Source organism: Triticum aestivum, chromosome 5D, assembly GCF_018294505.1.
Source record: "Triticum aestivum cultivar Chinese Spring chromosome 5D, IWGSC CS RefSeq v2.1, whole genome shotgun sequence".
NCBI classification, from domain to species: Eukaryota; Viridiplantae; Streptophyta; class Magnoliopsida; order Poales; family Poaceae; genus Triticum; species Triticum aestivum.
Window position 1 is genome coordinate 401,361,465 of NC_057808.1, and position 13,932 is coordinate 401,375,396.

Here is a 13,932-nt window from a genome sequence, read left to right on the forward strand (position 1 = left end):
TCATCCCGTGATCAACTCCTTGGTCACACTGTGCACATTATGATGATGTCCTACCGAGTGGGCCCAGAGATACCTCTCCGTTTACACGGAGTGACAAATCCCAGTCTCGATTCGTGCCAACCCAACAGACACTTTCGGAGATACCCGTAGTGCACCTTTATAGCCACCCAGTTACGTTGTGACGTTTGGCACACCCAAAGCATTCCTACGGTATCCGGGAGTTGCACAATCTCATGGTCTAAGGAAGTGATACTTGACATTAGAAAAGCTCTGAGCAAACGAACTACACGATCTTGTGCTAGGCTTAGGATTGGGTCTTGTCCATCACATCATTCTCCTAATGATGTGATCCCGTTATCAACGACATCCAATGTCCATGGTCAGGAAACCGTAACCATCTATTGATCAACGAGCTAGTCAACTAGAGGCTTACCAGGGACATGGTGTTGTCTATGTATCCACACATGTATCTGAGTTTCCTATCAATACAATTCTAGCATGGATAATAAACGATTATCATGAACAAGGAAATATAATAATAACCTATTTATTATTGCCTCTAGGGCATATTTCCAACATCTTTTTCTCGGTCTGGTAGACATGTCCTTCACATAGATAACCTGTGCCACATAATTGGCTAGGACGAACGGTTCGTCAGTGTACCCAAGATTGTTCAGATCCACTGTTGTCATTCCGTACTGTGGGTCTACCCGTACCCCGCCTCCTGACAGATTGACCCATTTGCACTTAAACAAAGGGACCTTAAAATCATGTCCATAGTCAAGTTCCCATATGTCCATTATGTAACCATAATATGTGTCCTTTCCCCTCTCGGTTGCTGCATCAAAGCGGACACCGCTGTTTTGGTTGGTGCTCTTTTGATCTTGGGCGATCGTGTAAAATGTATTCCCATTTATCTCGTATCCTTTGTAAGTCAATACAGTCGAAGATGGTCCCCTGGACAACGAGTACAACTCATCACAAACTGTGGTGTCACCTCTGAGACGTGTTTCCAACCAACTGCTGAAAGTCCTGATGTGTTCACATGTAATCCAGTCGTCACACTGCTCCGGGTGTTTGGAGCGCAGACTGTTCTTGTGTTCATCGACATACGGGGTCACCAAGGTAGAGTTTTGTAGAACTGTGTAGTGTGCTTGAGACCAAGAATATCTGTCCCTGCATATTATTGAGTCCCCTCCAAGCGTGCCTTTTCCAGTCAGTCTCCCCTCATACCGCGATTTAGGGAGACCTATCTTCTTAAGGCCAGGAATGAAGTCAACACAAAACCCAATGACATCCTCTGTTTGATGGCCCATGGAGATGCTTCCTTCTGGCCTAGCCCGGTTACAGACATATTTCTTTAGGACTCCCATGAACCTCTCAAAGGGGCACATATTGTGTAGAAATACGGGCCCCGGAATGACAATCTCGTCGACTAGATGAACTAGGACGTGCGTCATGATATTGAAGAAGGATGGTGGGAACACCAGCTCGAAACTGACAAGACATTGCGCCACATCACTCCTTAGCCTTGGTATGATTTCTGGATCGATCACATTCTGAGAGATTGCATTGAGGAATGCACATAGCTTCACAATGGCTAATCGGACGTTTTCCAGTAGAAGCCCCCTCAATGCAACCGGAAGCAGTTGCGTCATAATCACGTGGCAGTCATGAGACTTTAGGTTCTCGAACTTTTTCTCTGGCATATTTATTATTCCCTTTATATTCGACGAGAAGCCAGTCGGGACCTTCATACTGAGCAGGCATTCAAAGAAGATTTCTTTCTCTTCTTTCGTAAGAGCGTAGCTGGCAGGACCTTCATACTGCTTCAGAGGCATGCCGTCTTTTTCGTGCAAACGTTGCAGGTCCTCCCGTGCCTCAGGTGTATCTTTTGTCTTCCCATACACGCCCAAGAAGCCTAGCAGGTTCACGCAAAGGTTCTTCGTCACGTGCATCACGTCGATTGAAGAGCGGACCTCTAGCTCTTTCCAGTAGGGTAGGTCCCAGAATATAGATTTCTTCTTCCACATGGGTGCGTGTCCCTCAGCGTCATTCGGAACAGCTAGTCCGCCGGGACCCTTTCCAAAGATTATGTGTAAATCATTGACCATAGCAAGTACGTGATCACCGGTACGCATGGCGGGCTTCTTCCGATGATCTGCCTCGCCTTTGAAATGCTTGCCTTTCTTTCGACATTGATGGTTGGTCGGAATAAATCGACGATGGCCCAGGTACACATCTTCCTGCATTTGTCCAGGTATATACTTTCAGTGTCATCTAAACAGTGCGTGCAATGCGTGGTATCCCTTGTTTATCTGTCCTGAAAGGTTATTGAAAGCGGGCCAATCGTTGATGGTTACAAACAGCAACACGTGCAGGTTAAATTCCTCCTGTTTGTGCTCATCAACGTACGTACACCGTTTCCATTCCACACCTGTAAAAGTTCTTCAACTAATGGCCTTAGGTACACATCAATGTCGTTGCCGGGTTGCTTAGGGCCTTGGATGAGAACTGGCATCATAATGAACTTCCGCTTCATGCACATCCAAGGAGGAAGGTTATACATACATAGATTCACGGGCCAGGTGCTGTGATTGCTGCTCTGCTCCCCGAAAGGATTAATGCCATCCGCGCTTAAACCAAACCATACGTTCCTTGGGTCAGCTGCAAACTCAGCCCAGTACTTTCTCTCGATTTTTCTCTACTGCGACCCGTCAGCGGGTGCTCTCAACTTCCCGTCTTTCTTACGGTCCTCACTGTGCCATCGCATCAACTTGGCATGCTCTTCGTTTCTGAACAGACGTTTCAACCGTGGTATTATAGGAGCATACCACATCACCTTCGCAGGAACCCTCTTCCTGGGGGGCTGGCCGTCAACATCACCAGAGTCATCTCGTCTGATCTTATACCGCAATGCACCACATACCGGGCATGCGTTCAGATCCTTGTACGCACCGCGGTAGAGGATGCAGTCATTAGGGCATGCATGTATCTTCTGCACCTCCAATCCTAGAGGGCATACGACCTTCTTTGCTGCGTATGTACTGTCGGGCAATTCGTTATCCTTTGGAAGCTTCTTCTTCAATATTTTCAATAGCTTCTCAAATCCTTTGTCAGGCACAGCATTCTCTGCCTTCCACTGCAGCAATTCCAGTACGGTACCGAGCTTTGTGTTGCCATCTTCGCAATTGGGGTACAACCCTTTTTTGTGATCCTCTAACATGCGATCGAACTTCAGCTTCTCCTTTTGACTTTCGCATTGCGTCCTTGCATCGACAATGACCCGGTGGAGATCATCATCATCGGGCACTGGTTCCTCTTGATCTTCAGCAGCTTCCCCCCTTGCAGCATCATTGGGCACATCGTCTGGTTCCTCTTGATCTTCAGCAGCTTCCCCCGTTGCAGCATCACCGTATTCAGGGGGCACATAGTTGTCATCGTCCTCTTCTTCTTCGCCGTCTTCCATCATAACCCCTATTTCTCCGTGCCTCGTCCAAACATTATAGTGTGGCATGAAACCCTTGTAAAGCAGGTGGGTGTGAAGGATTTTCCGGTCAGAGTAAGACTTCGTATTCCCACGTATAGGGCATGGACAACACATAAAACCATTCTGCTTGTTTGCCTCAGCCACTTCGAGAAAATCATGCACGCCCTTAATGTACTCGGAGGTGTGTCTATCACCGTACATCCATTGCCGGTTCATCTGGGTGCATTATATATAATTAAGTGTGTCAAAAATCATTACAGAACATCATGAATAGATAATTAAGTGACCAAATTAATAGAAGTTCATCATCACATTAAAACCAAAGTACATACATAGTTCTCATCTAACAACATATATATAGCTCTCCAGAGCATCTAATTAATTAAACCATACATTGAAACTATGTAAAACATTTCAATGCGAAAACAAATGCGATCATAATCGCAACCAAGGTAACAATTGATCCAACGGCATAATGATACCAAGCCTCGGTATGAATGGCATAGTTTCTAATCTTTCTAATCTTCAAGCGCATTGCATCCATCTTGATCTTGTGATCATCGACGACATCCGCAACATGCAACTCCAATATCATCTTCTCCTCCTCAATTTTTTTATTTTTTCCTTCAAGTAATTGTTTTCTTCTTCAACTAAATTTAACCTCTCAACAATAGGGTCGGTTAGAATTTCCGGTTCAAACACCTCCTAGATAAATAAAATCTATGTCACGTTTGTCGGTATATTTGTCATAAACAATAAATGAACGAAATAGTTATAAAAAGATAATATATACCACATCCGAATCATAGACAGGACGAGGGCCGACGGGGGCGGATACCAAAACCATCGCACTATGTAATAAGAAGGAATAATAAAAGTAACAAAATTAGACAAGTATCTATCTAAAGTAAGAATTTTTTCCTTTCAGAAAGAAGATAAGAACAAGAGGCTCACCATGGTGGTGCTGGCGACGAGATCGGCGCAGCGGTGAAGACGGGGACGGGACGTGACGGACCGTTAAACCTAGACAAATCTCGGGGGAAATGGAGCTCGGAGGTCGAGTTTCGAGAGGAGAAAGATTAACTAGTGTGGCTCAGACATTTCATCGAACACCTCATGTGCATAGGAGGTGAGCTAGAGCACCCAAATGCCCTCCCCTCGCCGGCCAGAAAAAACAGAGCACTGTGGAGTGCTCTGCTGTGGCGATGGGGTATATATAGGGAACTCATTGGTCCCGGTTCGTGGCACCAACCGGGACTAAAGGCCTTTGGTCCCGGTTGGTGCCACGAACCGGGACCAATGACCCCCTTTAGTCCTGGTTGGTGGCACCAACCGGGACCAAAGGCCTTGTGCTGCCCCGCGTCAAAAGTTTAGTCCCACCTCACTAGTTGAGAGGGCTCGAGAGTGGTTTATAAGCACTGCTGCGCCCACCCTCTCGAGCTCCTCTCAACTGCAGGCTTTCAGGCCTAACCGTTCTCTTTGCCTATGGGGCCTACTGGGCCTTCTGCGGGCCTGAATCCTGGCACATGGATGGGTTTCAAGTCGTATTCAGGCCGTGGTGGCCCAGTAGGTGGCATAATTGTTTTTCTCTGTTTTTTGTTTTCTCTTTTGCTTTATTTGTTTTGTTTTGTTTCTACTTACAACAAAAAACTTATTTATTTTATTTCTAATTACTTATGTATTTTACTTTAATTATTTTATTTTTATTTATTTTACTGCTGCTATTTTTATTTATTTTACTGCTGCTATTTTTATTTAATTTATTAAGGTTTATTTATTTTAGTTACTATAGTTTATTTTATTTTATTTTATTAAGGTTTATTTATTTTTATTTATTTTATTAAGGTTTATTTATTTTATTTACTATAAAAAAATGAACACAGATGCGCCTATAGAGAAAATTCAACCTAAATTCATAATAAATTTCTATGAAATTCAAAGAAATTTACTGTGAATTTAGGTCAAATTCCCTGTATAAGGGCATCTATTTTCACTTTGAGAGGAGCTCAACAAGGCAGAGAGGGACGGGCTTATAAACTGGTGTGAGCGCCCTTCGGTTGGCGGGGTGGGACTAAACACTGTCCGCAACTAGGACCAGCCCTTTAGTCCCGGTTTGTGGTATGAACCGGGACTAAAGGGTGGTGGGCCAGGAGCGTGGCCCATTGGTCCCGGTTTGTCCCACCAACCGGGACCAAAGGGGCCGGACGAACCGGGACCAATGCCCCCACGAGGCCCGGCAGGCCCCTGGCCGCACGAACCGGGACCAATGCTCACATTAGTCCCGGTTCGTGACTGAACCGGGACTAATGTGAATATTGCCCTGTGACCAAAGCCCAGTTTTCTACTAGTGACTGCAAAGAAACCATCTAGCTCCCCTCCTAGGAGTCATGCTTGTCTTCAAATCCTACCTTCACTCTCAATCCGCTAGAGAACCTACTTTTGAGATGGTACCACTCCGTCAAACACAATGGCATTTCGGTTTTTGCACAGCTTCCATAGGCCCAAGAGGTAGATCGCCTGAGTCATTCTCTGGTGCTCTACTTATTGCTCCTGCCCGTTGCACCATGCTCCCAAAGTCTCGTTCGCAAAAGGTTCTCTGGCTTGCCGAACACACTGTAGACCTGGTTCCAGACTTCTCTCGCAAAGACGCAGCTCACCAGAATGTGGTTTATGGTCTCGTCGTGTTGATCACAGAATGGGCATGAAACATGGTACGGGAGGCATAGCCTGGCCAATCTCTCTAACGTCCAACACCGATCCTTGAGATCCAACCACGCAAAGAGATGGCATTGGGGCGGTGCGTTGGATTTCCACTTGAAGGTGGTCGTGTGTGAGACCACGAGGCCTGCAAACTTGGCCGCGTACGCAGATCTCGCCGAGAACGTACCATCCTTTTCCAAGGACCAGGAAATCGAGTCTAGTGTACCTGTGTCCAGATGCACAATCGCTACTCGGCCAAAGATCCACGAAAGGGTGAACCGTTTCGGCCGTGGGATCAGGTCCAATGTCTCCCGCCAAGAAGAGTGCATAGACTTCTACTAATGCACCATGAATTTCGTTGTGAGACCCTCCCCCTTCGATTGCCTTGGCTGTGTAAGATGGCTCCATGTAGGGCCCGTCTTTGCGTCACTTAGACAAAGATATGCCTCACTCTTAGGGAGAACGCTAGGTGGGTCGGCATAGTAGCGTCAGTTCGTAAGTTTCGTTAAGAAAACCAGAGACAAAAGACAAATTCGTGTGGCAACTACTGTACTGGACCAGCCCACTAGTGTCGCGCTAAATGCGAGCCGGTGATATGTCTCACAATAAACGAAGCATAGTTTCCGCTCTCCATATCAACATGCATTGCACGAAAGTGTCATGTATGCACGAAGTCTACAAAAAGGCTAGCCAATTTGCCCTGCAAGACAAGTCACGAGAACTTTGGGCAGCAGCTTCGCGGAAGAGTGAATAAGGTTGATTGGGAAATAATCAGTAACGTCACCCAGGTTCCCCTTCTCTTGGCAGCAATCATGGCCGAAAGGGGGAGGTTGGAATTTCCCATAAATCTTGCAAAAGGCATCCATGATGTCCTTGCCTATGATGCTCCTGCAGGTCCCCCGTAAAACTAACGGGCTGGGGCGCTTTCTTCGCCCAGAAATTGCGACTCAGACTTTCTTAGTTGAGAAAGGGTTGTCAAGACCGCAAGCCTAGACGCGGGGCTTGTCTAGGTTTTGAAATACTACGATGGAACAATCATGGTCCATATAAGACTCAGGAACCTTGGCCATAAATTCTCGAAATGGAAATTGGCTCGTCGTGGTGACATGGCATTGACGTACAGGAGGGGGTCTTGGTCCAAGTGAGATATCAACACCGTGTGCTCGGGCTGCCGAACAGATAGAGCGTAAAGTGTTGACACCATTAATTATTGTGGAGAGAGATGGTTTAATCATAGAATGTGTTGCTCTCTTTCTTTTCCTTGGGATAACAGTTGGGGAAGTTGTAGCTATTGTTATATAATAAAGAATGTCGAGGAAATGGTCAACGATAAGTTAATTTATAACATTGAGAAGAAGGCTCGATCCCTAGCTAGGACTTGTGAAAATATGTTTTGCTTACCACACAGAAAGAGGATTGATATTTAGTTCCTCCACTTTCGAAGAGCATATTAGTTGCATTCAGGCAATCTTCTAAGGGCATCTCCTATAGTGCTATGTCAATAAGACTATAAGAGTTTTAGATTAGGCTGTGATACTAAATATGCCATGTTTTTGCTCTTCCATACGAACACATTCAGTTACATTGCACCACAGTGACAACATATTTCTATTTAATTGTGCTCTACTCGTGATGAGCATACTATTTTCATCCGGCCATTTTTTAAATTAAGGGCATACTCTACTTGACAATAGTGCTAGTAATGCAAGCCAGCTACAGAAGACAAAAAAGTATGTTGTACAATGGAATATGTGTACAAATTACAAACTACAATTACATATTTACATACGAACATGAAGAGAGGTATTGTTGCCACGAGTAGTTTGCACCCTTTAGATGGAAATAAATCGGGCACAAGAATTTAGGTCATTAATTTAATTGATGAAACTTGTATGCCACAAAGAATATGTGTAGAAATATCATTCGATAATGAGTCTAGATATATAATTTTTATAACATACACAATACATGTTTTGCTACTCAAATCCAGGACCTAGAAACCCATGCCCTACTTACATTCCCATCCGAAGAGAGTAAAATGTTTTTTAAATGCATGGCCGCGACGCCGGAAGATGTTTCGACAATAATTAGCGCATTGTCCACAAACTAAAGATGTTTTTTTAGAGAACAAAGTAAAGAGTTATGGATGGTGATGGTAGATAGGATGGCAGATGGTAGAAGGGACACCGTTCAAATGCTACAGTGACGGCGTGGGTTGATGCATGAGATGAGGGAGCCGTGACCGTTCACATGCTATGGTGACGGTGTGTACTTGCTAGGATCGGTCGAGATAATGTTAAAGGCCGCAGTCTGGATAGGGTCCGGCCCTCAACAGGTTGTAAACCTTTGTGAATTGGATCGTGTTGATCGAGATTTAGTTAATGGAACATACTCCTCCACACGCAAAAATAGGGATCCATCACCGTTCTACTCCAGTGGCTTTAGCAACAAGTCCATTAGTATTTTTTTTCTTGCTCCAGCACACCTATAATAATAATCAGGGGATGGATTAATTGGCCGGCCCTAACTAGGTGGAGATTTTGATTCTCGCTCGGTCGCTCCTCACATGCCACACCACGTGCTACTAACAAGGCCGCTTTAAGGAGCCCCAAACCGCTCCATACATACATGGACAGAGCTGGCGTATATATAGACCGGCCGGGCAGAAGACGATGCAGCTCCCTTCTGTTCCCACCCATCTGGTGATCCACACATAAACACGCACGCACTGATCACGCGCCACGCTCGCAGACGCGGCGATGAAGAACAACAAGGCGGCCTTGCTCTTGGCCGCGCTGCTCTCGCTGCTGATGATCTCTTCCGCTGCCGGCAAAGGTGCTCCAGTCCACAACACTCTGAAAGACCATGACATGATCGGCCTCTCCTCCACATGTACGTGCTACCATCCTGTGTGCCGTATGCATACAATCAATAAACTCATTAATTACAGTCTCGCGCTTATCTGGTTAATCGTAAATCGATCGGTTAATCTGCTTATTTGGTTAATCGTGCATGCAGTGGAGGATGCTGGCCATGGCGGCTTCGCCCAATCGGAAGGGGTCGCCACCGTGACCGGACCAACGTCGCTTCCTCCTTTCAATCCAGCTTCTTCCAAGGCAGCACGCGGCGCCAGCAAGCTCCATTGAACTTCACTCTTTGTGTAAGGGACAACCATATGTATGTGAACATGCGTGTACTTGGATTTTAATCATGGAATAAAGCTGTGCTTACCACGTGGCACACGTGGTAAACAACCCTCTTTTTTTAACACACGCGCGTGGTAAACAACTCAAACTTGGCAAAAGCAAAAAGAAAGAAAGAACTGTACTTAAAAAAACACCTAGCTTGCCACCGATGCCCCCTGCTAGTAATTGCCGAGTGCTCATGTGCTTCCCGACCAAAAAAAAAAAGATGAGCATATGCTTATGTGATTGTCCGATTCCCCTCCATTCCAGAATATAAGGTATATTAGTTTCCATGCAAATCAACCATTTTAAATGTTTGACCAAGATTATATAATAAAATAACAACATCTGCAATACATAATAAATAAAATATGAAACTACTTTTCATGATGGATCAAATGATATAAATTTTGTATTGTAGATGTCGATATGTTTTTCCAAAAACTTGATCAAACACGCCCTTGTTTGACTTTTGAAAAAACAAATACACCTTGTAAAGGAACGGAGGGAGTATTGTTGAGCATTGAGTTTGTGCTTTCCAAAAAGAATCCGCGTGCAATATAATTGCCACGCGTCTAAATCGAGCAAGTTATCTAGCCAAGACAACATGTTATCATCACTATTTCTGAAATGAACATGTTTTCTTTTTTGAGCTAAAGTTAGCATGCTTAACTACGCTAAGAAGAGATGCGAAGGTAGGAGGCCCGCTGCTTCTTCTCAACATTAGGCTATACCTTTTGAGATACAGACCCCCCAAAACTAGGTTTCGATGTGACTGAAACCTACCAAGTGAAAATGATTCAAACGAAGCCCACTCATCGCAGAAGGGCCATCGTAAAATGTGGAAATAACAAAGGTCATGCGTGACTCACATTCTGCTACCATTCCTCGCTGCCTGCCGGAACTTCTCGCGGGCCTCCAAGGCAAATCTGCAGAAGGATACATACAACATACCCGCACTCCACACTAAGACAACCAAGTTTCCAACAGATGAAGCTTTGAACACCGCATAGGCCACCCCTGCCAAAGAAGGTAAATGCCCCCGTGATGCCAGTCAGAGAGAGAGGGAGGGGAGGGAGGGAGGGAGAGAGAGAGAGAGAGGCAAAGTACCTCCAATGTGGAAGCAACGCTAGAGATATGAATGACTTAAACCACATAGATGGCCGAGAACTAGGATCCTCCCCTCACTCCACCGAACGACCGACGAAGGCAAGGAGCAATCGTGTTCTCACTGGTGAAAGAAGGTGGAAGGCTCCAACCACTGCCTATACGAAGAAGAAAAAAGAGTATATAACTTGTATAGGTCAACAAAAGAGTATGTTGTCGGTCTACGAATACCCGCTTCACCATGCTATAAGTATGCTTCTAGTTTATATGCGTTCGGGACGAGAGTCGCCCAGCCCGAACACCCTACCTCGGGAGCCTAGAGGCCTTTTTGTTGTGGAAAAAAGAAGAAGCCCAGATTGTGCCGATTTTTACTGTGACCAAAAAAGCCCACTATTGGATGTGACTAATGAAGGCAATTTTGCCATGCAATGAAAAAAAGTCACAAAATGCTGCAAAAATAAAAATTTATGAATGAACCATGAGATCTCTACCCCTATAATATGAATGAACCAGAAAGAACTTCTCTGCAAAGATGTCAAAATGTATGAATTTGCCATGGCAATTTTTGTTGTTTACCAATCAAAAACATGGCAAAATGTGCAGTGTGGATGCATATGAACTTGCCATCACAGAAAAAGTCCAAAAAAAATGTCATTATAGATAGAAAATGGAAAACAAGATACTACTAAAAGAATCCCAATGGTTTCAAACCAGAAATTGCCATCACTTTATAAACAATTTTGCATCTGTACCATGATGGCAAGAAAATATTTTTTATGCAATGGCTCAAAAAAGAAAAAATATCATGGCAGTTTGCATCTGTACCATGATGGCAAAATAATATGGATTAAAAATTTGTATGCTACTTTTACTATATAAATTTGCCGAAGCACAAAACAGAAAATGCACAATCTATTGTTTAGTAATAATTGTCGTGTTTTCCATGTATTTTTGCCATGGCAAAATAAAAGTAAAACTTGCCATGCTGCATAGAAGTATGTTTGCCATGAGTGACAAAAATTAAAATTGCCATGGAAATTAAATAAAAAATCATAGGAAATAAAAGGAAAATTTGCCATGGCAATAAAACGTTAATTTTGCATTGGTGTAGAAAAATTTATAATTGGCATGCAAAAATAAAAGTAAAATTTGCCATGTTAATAAAGATCAAATGAATAGTAAATCTTGCCATGGCAATAAAAGTTAAAAATTGCCATGGGAATTTAGGTAAATTTGCCATGTTAATAAAGATAAATTAACCATGGCAAAAATAACAAGTAAAACTTGCCATGGCAATAAAAGTTAAATATTGCCATGGGGATTTAGATAAATTTGCCATGAAAATGAAGATATATTAGCCATGGAAAATAAATAGTAAAACTTGCCATGGCAATAAATGTTTGATATTGCCATGGGGAATTAGGTAAATTTGTCATGTTAATAAAAGTCAAATAAATAGTAAACTTGCCATGGCAATAAAAGTTAAAAAATTGCCATGGGAATTTAGGTAAATTCGTCATGTTAATAAAGGTGAAATAATTAGTAAAACTTGTAATGGCAATATTTGCCATTTTGTGTTATAATCAAAAGTTTCCATGGCAATAAAGCAATGAATTTGCCATGATCAGAGAACTAAATTTGCCATGATCAATAAACTAAAGTTTTAAAAGTTTAGATGGCAAAAATTATAAGATTAGTTGCCATGGCAAGAAAGCATGGCAATTAAGTTTCGATGGGGACATATCCAAAAATAAAAAGTTGCCATGGCAAGAATGCAATAAATCTGTAATTTTCCCTAAAGAAATGACACAAGCATGGCAACTAAAGTTTCGATGGGGACATATCCAAAATCAAAAGTTGCCATGGCAAAAAGAATGTGATATATCTGTAATGTACCCTGAAGAAAAGACACAAACATGGCAACTAAGTTTCAATGGGGGACATATTAACAAATGTAAAATTGGACCTTTGATGGCAAAATAACATAATTTGATTGTCATGAACTATACATTTTGGGGGTGTCCATGAACTATAGTTTCCTAGAATTGCCAAGGAAATCTAGTCCATTAGCATCTCATCACCTGCAAAAAAGTGACTGCACAAATAACTACACAATGCTAAATGGCGACATCTACAAAAATTTGCAAACAAAGAAATTGTGGGAGCTATTGAAACTCACTACGTTGTTGCCGTAGTCAGCTCGAGGACCAAATATGTGCGTCACCGTCGAGCTTGTAATCAAGCTACCCCTGCCCCGACGGCACCGTCGCGTGGCAGATCCCCATCTGCACAAGGCGATGGTGGAGCCCAGGACCACGCGGGGCGAAGGCGCGCTAGGACGTGGGGCGGGCGGAGATCCCTTGGTAGGCACCAAACACGGGGCCGCGGCGTGGTTCTCCTCCTCGTCATCCTTGACACACGAGTCCGTCCTCGACGTAGTCGCATAGGCAGCGTCGGTCCGGCCGCACCGATGTGGCGGGGTTGCGCGCCCGCGGGGCTGGTGGTGGCGCAGAAGAGCTCCATCGGTCGATCCAGCTGGAGCGTGAGGACGGGGCCGGCGGCGGCCGGCGGGGACGACGAGCCCATCAATCTCCACCCCTAGCACCTCGGCCTCTGTGACCGGCAATCACCACGCGCGCGAGGCTCCCTCCTCCACCGTCAACACGGCGCCGCGCGCCGGCATCTTGGCCGACTGCTGCCTCCGCCGACCACCATCGAGGATTCGAATCACAGCAGCTTCACCCGCCTCTTCCCGCTCCTCGCCTCGCCGCCACACGCCTCCTCTCCTGACATCGCACAGCTTCGGGTACGGCGCAGGCTGCATAACTGCCGATTGGCTCGCCGCCGGCCGCCTCGCCGCCTGCGCAAGGGCTCTCTCTCGCTCCTCTGTCCCATGTGCGATGAAGAAATGGCGAGAGAGTGGGGAACGAAGAAAAGGATAAGAGAGGTGCGGCCGTGCGTGCGTTCGGGGACGAGGCGAGTTTTTCCGAACGGGCTCAAAGCATGACGTGGCGCCGTGGTTGCTTTATGATTCGTGCAGACAATCCAACGACGCTGAGCGCGTTCGGGCTGAGATGCGAAAACGCAGCGCATTCGGGAGTTATCGATTCCGTTTGGACCGCGATAACTGCCGAAGGTTCGGTCTGGGAGAGCCCCAGATCGAACGATTCGTTCGGTCATATTGAGGCATCGATTGAACGCATGCGTTCGGGACGAGAGTCGCCCAGCCCGAACACCCTACCTCGGGAGCCTAGAGGCCTTTTTGTTGTGGAAAAAAGAAGAAGCCCAGATTGTGCCGATTTTTACTATGACCAAAAAAGCCCACTATTGGATGTGACTAATGAAGGCAATTTTGCCATGCAATGAAAAAAAGTCACAAAATGCTGCAAAAATAAAAATTTATGAATGAACCATGAGATCTCTACCCCTATAATATGAATGAACCAGAAA

At 44.8% G+C, this 13,932-nt stretch overlaps 1 long non-coding RNA gene across 4 annotated transcripts; it reads right to left on the bottom strand.

Annotated features, from left to right (window-relative positions):
* Positions 1 to 8,012: 8,012 nt before the first annotated feature.
* Positions 8,013 to 13,471, bottom strand: LOC123122131 (uncharacterized). 4 transcript variants are annotated; one of them, XR_006460078.1, is made up of 4 exons: positions 12,492 to 13,471; positions 10,486 to 10,640; positions 10,248 to 10,395; positions 8,013 to 9,097 (listed from the first exon to the last, which is right to left on the bottom strand). It is a non-coding gene; the product is annotated as an uncharacterized lncRNA (long non-coding RNA). The 4 variants fall into 4 exon arrangements; XR_006460076.1 differs by having other exon boundaries at positions 8,013 to 10,395; positions 12,492 to 12,577; positions 12,662 to 13,466; XR_006460077.1 differs by having other exon boundaries at positions 8,013 to 10,395; positions 12,492 to 12,563; positions 12,662 to 13,465.
* Between the last annotated feature and the right edge of the window lie 461 nt (positions 13,472 to 13,932).